We start from the raw sequence: 12,790 nt of genomic DNA, 5'->3' as shown, positions 1-12,790 counted from the left end.
CAAAAAATGCTGTAGCGGTAGCTAGCTGTAAGTGCATATCAGCGTATATGACGAAGCGTGTTGATAAGCGTACCGATGGCTAGTCCTAGTCTACTGACACCACTATATAACGGAGGTTCAGAAAATGTAAGCCCATGTTTGGTTAATTTTATTATTATGCGAATTCCTTTAACTGAAGGTTTCTACGCCGGCGATCGTGACCACAACACATAGCTATTTTTGTGGATAAAATTACATTCCTTATTTTATTTTCTGTTAAATATATTTAATTAATATCCAGGGGACATAGCCAACTAGTATTTGCACGTTGCCTGACACGTGTAGCCCTACCTATTAGCTAGCTAGGTTAGCTAACGTTCCGGCTAACGGCGAACAGTTGGACTGAACAACTAATTCATTAGTATCGTAGTGATCAGAGATTTGTCCTTTGGCAGAAGGTTTGCTAATAAGACTTTTGTAGCGATGGCTGGCTGTAAGTGCATATCAGCGTATATGACGGGTGCTGTGTGCGTTGTGTTGATAGCGTACCGATGGCTAGCGCTAGAAGTCTACTTACACCACTATCACCGAGGTTCAGAAAATGTAAGCCCGTGTTTGGTTAATTTTATTATGCGAATTCATTTAACCGAAGAAACCTATGACGGCTATCGTGACCACGACATTTATTTTTTGTACAGCTATTTTTTGGGGATAAACTAGCATTCATTATTTTATTTTCTGTTAAAACATGTAATTAATATCCAGGGAGATAGCCAACTGCTTGCACGTTGCATGACATGTGTAGCCATTTACTAATATGATATGGAAAATGAAGCAAGTTGATGCTGAAAACTTTTGTGTAGGTAGGGCGGGCAACATGGAGCTTTAGAATGTCGCCAGCTGTGTATGCGCGTGAGCTCGACAATACATTTCTCACAGAAAAGGTCGTTCGTCGCCTTTTTCAGTTAATTACAGTGGTGATAGAAGTGACAAGTTAGCTTGTGTGCTACTGTGCTGTTAGCCTTTATTGATCGCCGCACAAGGTTAATGCGAAGTAGCTAGCACAATCGGACAGCACTAACCCCTGTACGGTAGGCTACTTGCTCAATCGAACGATAAATGTAAAAAACATTCGATCATAGTCAGCGACACCGAACTTTTTTGTCACACCCTCAGTAAACGGCAAAAGTCCCAGTAGAAGATTGAATTCAATCTTTTAAAGTTATATATTTTCTGAAACGTTATCGCTTGGCCACAATGAGTGAAACTGGGCGATCCGAAAGTATTTGCTGTGTGAATTACGTCAGAAGGATTCAGCCTTGTTGATTGCTACCTAAACTTCACAGTCCCGATCTTATCATTGATGGAATTTTGAAAGCGCGAGCTGAAAGGCCACAAAAAACAGCCAATATATCACATTAATATTCCATATATGTACAATTGCCGTCCACAATACGTTAATTTAAGGCTAAACTGGTATTTTAATCACAGTGCTTATGTTAATTTCCGGAAATACATTTTTCGATTGTCCTCTCTATTTCAGGTTGATATAGAAGATCTCCCTGTTTATTGACCCCACATTCCACAACTGTCTTGTTTCATCACAACAGGTCTGTACTTTGTGTAACGATTAGTTGCATTTAATTGTGGTAAGTATATCAAGAATATTTAGATCAGAAGGGGACTGAAGGTGTGATTGTGATTAGAGGACAATAGTTGTTGCAGAGTACTGCTCCAGTTTTTTTTTTTCCAGAGTTGGCTGGCCATTCAGAGAAGGACTACAGTTGGCGCAGAAAGAGTGTTCCAGTTCTGCCCTCTACAGTTCGGTAGAGGCGCGGTTACAGGTAGGCTATGTAATTAGTATTATACGGACTTTCAACTGGGAAAATTATTATCTGTAAGGAATAAACCACGACGGGCTGTCCCCTTATTGTAAAATAATGTACGACGGGGTGGTACCACCGAAGTAGGCTACGTTATTTTCCGATAACGGGGCAGCCCGGAGGGGTTTATTGCACATATACAACGGGTTACCAACAATGACTATACATGGTTACTTGAGTATTTATAGATTTTTATCGACTTAAGCACCGTTGTTAAAAAAACCTCTGGTCGTTAATTCTATAAAAACAACGATTCTGTCAAGAAAAACTAGTTCCTTCTCGTTTTATACCATACAATTAGCAGCAATTTTGGTCATTTTTGTTGTAACAATAATTCAAACAGAGCAAAATTGCAGTTTTAACTGCTTTAGAATGCTGTATTTTGTAGCACATTGATTTTAGAACTGTTAAAAGGCCGATGTGTCCCTTTACTGAGAATTAATGCCCACCCTTGCACCAATCAGAATAGAGTATTCTGCCAATCCGTTGTATAAATATAATTAAGAGATTCACTATATTAGATTCGTTGAATTATTTTAAAGGGGAATGTCACCTATTTTAAGAATTCAATATGTTCTTACTGTGCCCCAGGGCTGTTCAGGAGTTACTGGAGAAGGACTACAGTTGGTGCAGAAAGAGTGTTCCAGTTCTGCCCTCTACAGTTCGGTGGAGGCGTGGTTGCAGGTTAGTATTATACAGTCACCATTTTAGCTGTGTCAACTGGGGAAATTATTATCTGTAAGGAGTAAACCACGACGGTAATACATAAATTTAGCGAAAATTAAGGCCCTTAAAAAGCATTAAAACCTTCTAATCGCCATTTTATGAGGTATTAAATTTTGCAGCTATTTTCAATGTGAATAGGCTATTTGTCCAAAGAGTTTGTATGCTAAAAGTTTTGAATTTATGCAAGGAATAAACCACGATGGGCTGTCCTGTTATTCGAAAATAATGTAGGCCTGCGATGGGGTTGGTGATGTGGCCGAGGCAAAGCCGATGAGGGGTTTATTCCACTTATATAACGGGTTACCCACAATGACTATATGGTTACTTTTATATTTATTGATTTTTACCGACTTGATCAGCTGAAACTGAAATATTTTTCAGCGGCCTTTTGGGCATATTACTTTACTGTTGTCGAGCAAACTCTTGTTGGTAGTTCTATATGGACCGTTGATATGCAAAAACACTGGTGCATTGGTAGTTCTATTTGCACCGTTGTTAAGCAAAAACCTCTGGTTGCCATCTTCTTGATTTATACCATACAATTAGCACCATTTTTTGTCATTTTTGCCATTGCATTATTTAAAAGAACTGCATAACTCCATAACTCAATCAGATTCACCTCCCTGTTTTGCTTTTTAAAATAACGTGGTCATGCAGTGTAGACATAGTGTCTTTCTAAGACCCTCTGAAACCGGGTTTCAATGCCAGCTAGCTTTATGATAGGTTCACCATCACTTGTCACCTAGCCAATATTAAAATTTAGCTGGGTTTTAGGTCAAAATGGTCTCACAGCATTCTTGTTATCGCAGCTAAAACAATGGTTACTACAAACGCAATCATTTACAAAGATACGGAATAAAATGCGTCCTGTAGCCAGGAGTTAAATATGGAACGCCTATTCTACTGTCCAAATAAGGGATGATTCAGTATTTTGTGAGATAGTTGGTGACCCTAAATGAAGCCACCAAGAACCATGATTCAACGTTGCCATCAATTGTGAAATTGGACACTGAAAAGGGGTGGGGATGTAACAACAATTCAAAATAGAAAGAATAATATTTCTGTCCAACCTGCTTTAGAATGCTGGATTATGCTGCACATTGATTTTTAGAACTGTTAAAATGCAGTGAGCTGGTGCAAACTGAAAAATTGTTGGAAATGCAAAGCAACTGAATTTGGGCACATGCCATTATTCTTGATAGGTATTTGTAAGGAGGGAGCCCCCACCCCCACAGCTCACTGTTTGTTTCCTATATTACCATTATCCAATTTGAAAGTTTACACAAGTACATATAGTGAAATTCTGAGTTCTGAAATGAATTATTTCATAAGACACTGTGTGTGTGTGGCTTTATCAGTTGTAATTGTAATATAGGCCTAAGAGTGTCCTTCTAATGGCTGAGTTGCCATTCACTGCTGTAGAGCCCCACCTGTCCAATAACATGCTGACGATGTGATTCCCAGCAATGTTTTGTGTGAAAATGTTGTATGGCCTCATTTGTTAGTCCAAATGCAATGGAAAGTGAATGGGAGAGAGAGCAAAGCATGCAAAGACCGCAGAGATTTTTGTTAATGACCGTGTTGTGTGTGTGTGAGCGTGTTATTGTTATTACTTTTAATAAACCTTGCCTTTGGGTTAGTCACTCAATTTATTCTCTTGAGCTTTTGTTCCCTCCCAGCCCCATCTGAATTCTGTTGAATTGATACAGTGGTCCATAGAAGTTATCGCAAACTAAGAATGTTTAGTTTTGCACTCTCATAATAAATGTATAGTAAATGTAAGTTAAAGGTGTGTCGCTGAGGTAACCGGTGCAGTCACGCAGTGTAGACATAGCATTTTTCCAAGACCCTCTGAACATGCCAGCTAGCTTTATGATTTTAGGTCAGAATGGTCTCACGGCATGCTTGTTATCCCGGCTAGCTAGCCAGCTAACTACAGAATTGTAATCAAAACAGCAGTTATTTTAAACGCAATCCTTCAGAAAGATATGGATGAAAACGTGTCCCGTAGCCATGAGTTAAATATGGAACGCCTGTTCTACTGTCCAAGCAAGGGACGGTTCCATATTTTGCGGGATGATTGGCAACCCAAAATAAAGCTAGCAGCAGTAAATAGAAATGTGATTCAATGTTGCCATTTTTGAAATTGGTCATTGAAAACGGGAGGGGATGTAAAAACATTTGAAATTCTAAAGAGAAAAGTTGCTGTTTTAACTGCTTTAGAATGCTGTATTTTGTAGTGCATTCATTTTAGAACTGTTAAAAGGCTGAGGTGTACCTTTACTGAGAATTAATGCCCACCTGTGGACCAATCAGAATAGAGTATTCAGCCAAGCCGTTGTATAAATATAATTAAGAGATTCACTATATTAGATTCATTGAATTATTTCAAAGAGGAATGTAACCCAATTTAAGAATTCACATATGTTCTTACTGTGCCCCAGGCCAGTTCAGGAGTTATTGGAGAAGGACTACAGTTGGTGCAGAAAGAGTGTTCCAGTTCTGCCCTCTACAGTTCGGTAAAGGCGTGGTTACAGGTATGTAACTAGTATTATACAGAAGTCAGCATTTGAGCTGTTTCAACTGGGAAAATTATTATCTGTAAGGAATTAACCACGACGGGCTGCCCCATTATTGTAAAATAATGTACGATGGGGTGATACCACTGAAGTAGGCTACATTATTTCCGATAACAGGACAGCCCGGAGGGGGTTATTCCACTTATACAATGGGTTACCAACAATGACTATATATGGTTACTTTAGTATTTATTGATTTCACCTGAAATTGAAATATTCTTCCACGGCCGTTTGGGCATATTATTTTACCATTGTTAATACAAAAACTCTGGTTGGTAGTCCTATTTGCACCGTTGTTAAGCAAAAAGCTCTGGTTGTTAATTCCATGAAACCAATGATTCTATCAAAAAAAAAAAGTTCCTTCTTGTTTTATATTATACAATCAGCACCAATATTGGTCATTTTTGTCATTACATTATTTAAGAAAACTACATAAACCATAACTCAAAACCATAAGTCAATCAAATTAATCTCCCTAGCTCTGTCTTGTTTTCTAAAATGGCGCGGTCACGTAGTGTAGACATAGCATTTTTCCAAGACTCTCTGAACATGCCAGCTAGCTTTATGATAGGTTCGCCGTCACTCATCACCTAGCCAATATTAAAATTCTGGGTTTTAGGAATTTAACATGTTTCTGATTAAATTAATCAAAAGCCGTTATAAATTACTGCAAACAGTATAACAGCACTCCCTCTCATATGATATTGCTTAAATAAAATGAGGAAGAGAAACATTTCCCCGTTTTGGGGAGTTGTGTGTGTGGCGGGGTTTTGTACGTGCGCGCGACTGTGTTCAACACATAAACGAACCTAGAAAAATAAACTCCTCACTGACAAGCGTGAGGCACTCATTGTAGTATAACTACCTTCGAAATAAGCAGTATGTCGGATATGAAAAAGAAAGCTTTCTTTATAATGAAAAACAGTTGGCGTACATTTTATATTTACAAACAATAAACTAGCGCTAGGCTATGCACTTGGTATTTACGTCTCAGTCGCATATGAAATCAAAACAAAAAAACGGTCACACTTTCTTTCTGCCGCAAGGAATTCTGGTACTTGCAGTTTTTCAACCATTCGTTTTCCAATACAACAGAAAAATGCATCTCTAATCAATATCAATCAAACGTAATACAAATGAATGTATTTCTATTTAACTTAACTGTAAATAATATAGATATACTTTTAACAGCTTTCAGTGAATTACAATAAATTAACCATGGAACCTATTAAGTTAGCTACAACACTCACTGTGCTGAACACAAAGAGGCTGACAATGTATTTCAATGGAGATGTCTCTGAGAGATGGAAAACTTAGACACAGATAGCTCTGTTCATTAAGCAGTACTTTAAATTTTGTTCATTGCTACAACAGATTTTTTTTTTCAGATGTTTTCATTGTGAAGCTCTTTCGTGCAGCACTTTGACTAAAATTAGCAATGTTTTGTTTTGGATTAAGCTATTTTGTGCATTGTTGTGTTAATTGTTATATATTTATTGTCATATTTTCACTTGATTAAGGATAATAAATTGTTATTACATTGTTAATGTTTTATGAATCCATTTGATTAAACGCAATTTTTGATGATAAAATGGGATTAAACCATAAAACACAGAATCCAGAAAAATTGCAATGGTAAACATGGAATTTAGATTAAAATAAAACGGATTTCATAGGGCACTACAAATGTCACCAGCAGTGGCTTTATTTCATCACACAAGGGTCTGACAACATTTAAAACATATTCTAACATTAATTTGCTCTTAAAACAATATTAAACTTATCCAAAAGTGTTTATTGGTTTTCCCTGCTGTGTCCATCAGGTACTGCTCTGCTCATTACTAGATACAGTATTTAAAGGCAAATAAGATGATTATATAACTTCCTGGTTGGTGTTAATATTGAAAAACTTGTCTGATCTGTCAATTATCTATCACATAATTTAGTGATAACATCATGCCACGCCGGGGGAAGAGATCTGAGGCTGCAAAGCAACGCTGGGCTAAGTTGGACCTTTCAGACCCTCGGTTTCAGGGTCCAGAACCACAAAGGAGCATTCAAGTCATGGAGGTATGTGACAGGCAATGTAAACAGGAGGTGTGTAGTCCACCTGTGGTGTCATCCCCATGCACAGCTCCATATCATGCACAGCCGGAGGTTCAAGAGGTCAACAGCAGTGTGCAGGTCATAGGCATTTCTGAACATGATACTGTACAAGAAGCAGGCGCCCCACCACCCTCTGTGATATCTGTGCAGGCGTCCCATAGTCAGGATTATAGTGACTATGAGCCTGAGTCAAGGAATCGTCAGTGTACATGCATGGCTCTGACATTTCTAGCACACCAGAATGAGGGTCATGACTTAAAGGAGGCTGATCTTGACAAGATACTGGACAAGGGAGACAGTCTGTATAAGAAAACTATAAAACAGCTAAAAAGTGAAAATAGGTTCCGCAACTACTACTTGACCTTGGAGGAAACGCCACTCACTGTCACAACCGAGCACCATGAGTACAGAGTGCAGAGATCTTCAGTGGAAATGGGATTCATGAGAGACAAGGGAGATCCTGGCACAGAGGATTGGTTTCAAAATCTTCGCACAAGACTTCAGTGTCTGTCTGCAGGTGTTACACATGCACTGCTTACAGTATCACCATATACCATTGCCGTGTTCAGAGACAAGTCTGGGAGATATGGACTGTTTGACTCTCATAACAGAGATGCTGATGGGCTACCTGTGCCTGGAGGAAAAGCTGTAATGATGACCTTTACACATTTGGATGACCTAATTGAAAAGATTGACCGGTTGAATGCCTTGCTATATTGTGGGTCTATTGACAGAAAACAGTTTGACTTCATGCCGGTGACATTTGCACATGCAAAGGCTCTGTCACATCGTTTGCCTTCCCTACAAGTGCAATCTGAAAACCTGCATGACAAAAGGCCTGTGGAAGTGAAGGTGACACCAACTGCCGAACATGAAACAGACACTGGACTCTCAACCAGCCAACATTCTCTCCAGTCAGTCAATGCACTGTCCACACATGTGATGTCAAAGGCTACACAGGTTACAACATCTAAAAAACTCAGTAAACAGCAAAGAAAAAAACAAATGAAGAAACAAAGAAAAGACACACAGCTGTGTGTAATGATATCTGCCACTCATAAAAAACAAACATCTCAGAGAGAGAGATATAGAAGAGATGTAGATTTCAGGGTGAAGAAGAAAGAAAACATGAAGGAATCCATGGCAAGGAGATACAAAACAGATACACATTTCTGGATAAAGAAGAAGGAAAACATGAATGAATCCATTACGAGGAGATACAAAACAGATTCACATTTCAGGATAAAGAAGAAGGAATCCATGGTGAGGAGATACAAAACAGATCCACATTTCCGGATGAAGCAGAAGGAATCCATGACGAGGAGATACAAAACAGATCCACATTTCCGGATGAAGCAGAAGGAATCCATGACGAGGAGATACAAAACAGATCCACATTTCCGGATGAAGCGGAAGGAATCCGTGACGAGGAGATACAAAACAGATCCACATTTCCGGATGAAGCGGAAGGAATCCGTGACGTGGAGATACAAAACAGATCCACATTTCCAGATGAAGCGGAAGGAATCCGTGACGAGGAGATACAAAACAGATCCACATTTCCAGATGAAGCAGAAGGAATCCATGACATGGAGATACAAAACAGATCCACATTTCAGAATGAAGCAGAAGGAATCCATGACATGGAGATACAAAACAGATCCACATTTCAGAATGAAGCAGAAGGAATCCATGGCCAGGAGATACAAAACGGATTCACATTTCAGGATGGCCCATAAGCTGCGCTGTTCATTGAAAATAAGAATAAAATACAGAGAGGTGAATAAAGTCATGCTTCAAATGCTTCAAAAGTGCATTGATGAAAAAAATAGGTTACTTCAGAGAGCTATAGCCACTTTCCAGGAACACATTAAAGCTGGGCCAACCTTTGTATGCACAATGTGTCATCGCACCCTTTTCCCCAATCAAGTGCGATTTTGCCATCGAGCTAATTACAAGAAGAATCCACGTGAGGTTGCTGCCTGTTTGACAGGGAAATATGTTCATGAGTGTGACCGTCAATGTGGAGGCCCTGACCAATGCACTGTGCCTGATGAAAGGAGAAAGGAGTGGATTTGTTACACCTGTGATTCCCATTTAAAGGCAGGAAACAGATCATGCATAGCTGTGGCGAACAACTTGGAGCTGGCACCTATTCCACCAGAACTCTGCAATTTGAATATGCTGGAAAGACAACTCTTAGCCAAAATTCTGCCATTTGCCAAGATTGTCACACTTCCTAAAGGTCGACAGACAGCTGTACATGGTGCTGTCGTCTGTGTGCCATCTGAGGTGGAAACCACGGTGAACACCTTACCCAGGCTGCCCAGCTCTTCCCATTTGTATAGAGTGAAGCTAAAAAGACGTCTGAATTACAAAGGCCATCAGTACTTTCACACTGTAAATATGAGAAATGTAGTAGCGGGCCTGTCCAAACTCATTGATACACACCCCGAATACAGAGACATTTCAATCAGAGATAATGCAGCAATGTATAATGAAACTATTGAAGACCTACTACAAGACCCACCCATTGATGACAACGTACAGCAAAATCAACCAGACACAAATGATGTCATGGAATTTGACAGTTGTGATGAGACTGAAATGATGGAGATACAAGACTGTATTGAAAATGTCAATCCATCGCAGGTGCAGCGTGCAAGCTCAACATCTGCTAACGAGCAACATGAAAGTCAGGATAAACAACCACCCAGTGCAGAGGATGAGCAAGCTGCACTGAGACCTGGCGTGGGCCTAGATAGTTGCTTGCAACCAGCTGACATTGGACACGAGACATTGACATATGGTGATGGCATATTCAGCATTGCCCCTGCACAAGGAAACAAGCCTGTCAGCTTCTTCAGGGTCCCTAAACTTGAAGCAATGGCCTTCCCTGTTCAGTTCCCTACTGGAGAGAATACATTGGATGCGGCAAGAAAAGTCAAACTATCCCCAAGCATGTATTTCAACGCAAGACTTTTCTGTGTTGACAATCGTTTTGCAAGAGACCAAAGCTACCTGTTCTTTGCACAGTTTGTCACAGAGACACACATGGCCAAAAACAGCATGTCCATTCAGTTAAGGAAAGGTAAACCCATTACCCGGGATGGACGCAAAATAAACAATAAGATGTTACAGGACAAGCGTGAGGTTGAGAGACTGGTGAGAAACAGAGATGCAACAAGATTCATGCAACCACTGAGAGGGACTCCAGCTTACTGGGAGAAAACTCTTAAGGATTTGTTTGCCATGGTCAGACAATTGGGGACGCCTACCTTTTTTCTGACCTTCTCTGCCGCAGAATTCCGATGGCCGGAATTTATAACTGCAATCAAATCGCAGCAAGGTCAACGGGTGAATTTTGATGAGCTGGACTAGGCTGAAAAATGTGACATTCTCAGAAGCAACCCAGTGACCACCATGCGTATGTTTGACAAGCGAGTTGAAGCTCTGATGAGAGAACTGCTGCTATCTCCTGCTCATCCAATCGGTCAGGTTATCGATTTCTTTTACCGGGTAGAATTTCAGGCCAGAGGGAGCCCTCATATACATATGCTGTGTTGGGTAGAAGGAGCTCCGGTCTTTGGAGAAGACCCCGACCACAGAATATGCAAGTTTGTGGACCGCTACATCTCATGCCAGTTGCCTGACGTAGACAAACAACCGTTACTTCACAGCAAAGTCACAGAGGTTCAAATGCACAGCAGAACTCATTCCAAGTCCTGCAAGAAAGGTAAAAGGGCATGCAGATTTGGATTTCCAAAACCACCTATGCGAGAAACACGAATAACTTACCCGAAGCCAGAAAGTGACAAAGACGAGGGTGAAGGTACAAGTAAAACAAAAAACAAAGCAATGAAAAGAGCAAAGCAAAATGGCAAAGGACATACAATGACAACACAAGCAGCCATGAATAAACTCAAACCACTGTGGGATCTGCTGAACGACTCCAAAGCACAAGTGGACAACTTGTCTCAGCTACTGGCACAGTGTAATTTGACTTACGACGAGTACAGCTCGTGTGTTGAGGAAATGACGAATGCAAGCGTCATTGTAATGAAGCGTGAAGTTAAGGACTGCTGGGTGAATAACTACAATCCACATTTGCTGACAGCCTGGAATGCCAACATGGACATCCAGTACATTCTTGATGAGTATGCTCTCCTCATGTACATGCTCAGCTACATAACCAAGCCAGAACATGAGATGAGTGAATATCTCGGAAAAATAATCAGTGACCTAGGCCCAGAAAGTGTGCCTGAACGAGAGGAAATGAAACAAATCCTTCAAGCCTACTCAAAACACAGAGAAGTCAGCGCTCAGGAGGCTGTGGCGCGTACGTGCAGCCTGAAAATGAAGATGTGCTCACGTGATGTTGTGTTCCTGCAAACAGATGAGAACGCACTAAGAATGAGTCTCCCGCTCGGCATGCTGCAGAACAAACCAGAAGATTCTGAGAATGTGTGGTATTTGTCAGGTATTCCCGACAAATACAGAGCCAGACCCGAAACACCAGAGTTTGAAAACATGTGTCTAGCTGAATTTGCATCCAATTACAGGATTGTCTATGGGAAGGAGGCAAAAGGCAAGAAGCGTATTATGCTGTTGAATGACATGGGAGTCATTCAGAAACGCACAAGAGGGAAGGCCGCAGTTATCAGATATGCTCGCTTTTCGGAAAAGAAGCAACCAGAGAAATTCTACGGCAACTTGCTTAAACTCTACCTCCCCCATCGCTCAGAGTCATCACTGAAAACAAACACTTTCCCCACACACCAAGAGTTTTACAAGTCTGCCTGTGTGACATTACCTGGATTGGACATTATCTGCCCCGTGACTGCAATTGTTACACACAACAGAAAGAAATTTGAGAAACACAGTAAAGCGGTGGACAAAGCCATGGAGGACTTCATGAAGCATGGCCCTATTGAAGATGCATGGGCTAACTTTGCACCAGAAAGTGAGTTGGTTCAGTTGGAATGTATCGCTGAACGAAACGAAGATGACCTGAATGAAAACGAACAAGATGATGTCCCAGAGTACAGCCATCATGAAACTGGTGGAGTGATGCCGGCTGTGAAGGCCCCGCCAATAAGCCCTGATTTACTGCGCACAATGTGTCAAAACCTCAACCGGACACAAGCTTCCATATTTTACTCTGTTCGTGACTGGTGTATTGAACGTGTATGTGGCTTAAACCCTGAACAGTTCTTTTACTTTGTCACTGGTGGTGCTGGCACTGGCAAATCACACCTCATAAAGTGCATCTATGGTGAGGCAACAAGGATACTCCGTCAACTCCCCAGACTGTATGAGGAAGTGGACATATCCATGCCAACTGTTCTACTGACTGCATTTACAGGCACTGCAGCATACAACATTTCAGGCAACACTTTACATTCCCTCTTTAAGTTGCCAAGAAGCTTAAAGCCACCCTACCAAGGACTAGGAAATGCCTTGGATGAAGTGAGGGCACAGCTGTCAAATGCAGAGATTATCATTATTGATGAGGTG

The 12,790-nt window shown here is 40.7% G+C and overlaps 1 long non-coding RNA gene across 1 annotated transcript; it reads left to right on the top strand.

Annotated features, from left to right (window-relative positions):
* Positions 1–1,536: 1,536 nt before the first annotated feature.
* On the top strand, positions 1,537–7,195 carry LOC118229858. The gene is made up of 4 exons (XR_004765755.1): positions 1,537–1,823; positions 2,454–2,546; positions 5,033–5,125; positions 7,114–7,195. It is a non-coding gene; the product is annotated as an uncharacterized LOC118229858 (long non-coding RNA).
* Positions 7,196–12,790: the final 5,595 nt, after the last annotated feature.

The sequence above is a fragment of the Anguilla anguilla genome, chromosome 6 (genome assembly GCF_013347855.1).
Source record: "Anguilla anguilla isolate fAngAng1 chromosome 6, fAngAng1.pri, whole genome shotgun sequence".
NCBI lineage: Eukaryota > Metazoa > Chordata > Actinopteri > Anguilliformes > Anguillidae > Anguilla > Anguilla anguilla.
The sequence above is the reverse complement of the archived record's forward strand: the minus strand, read 5'-3'. Positions and strand labels throughout refer to the sequence as shown.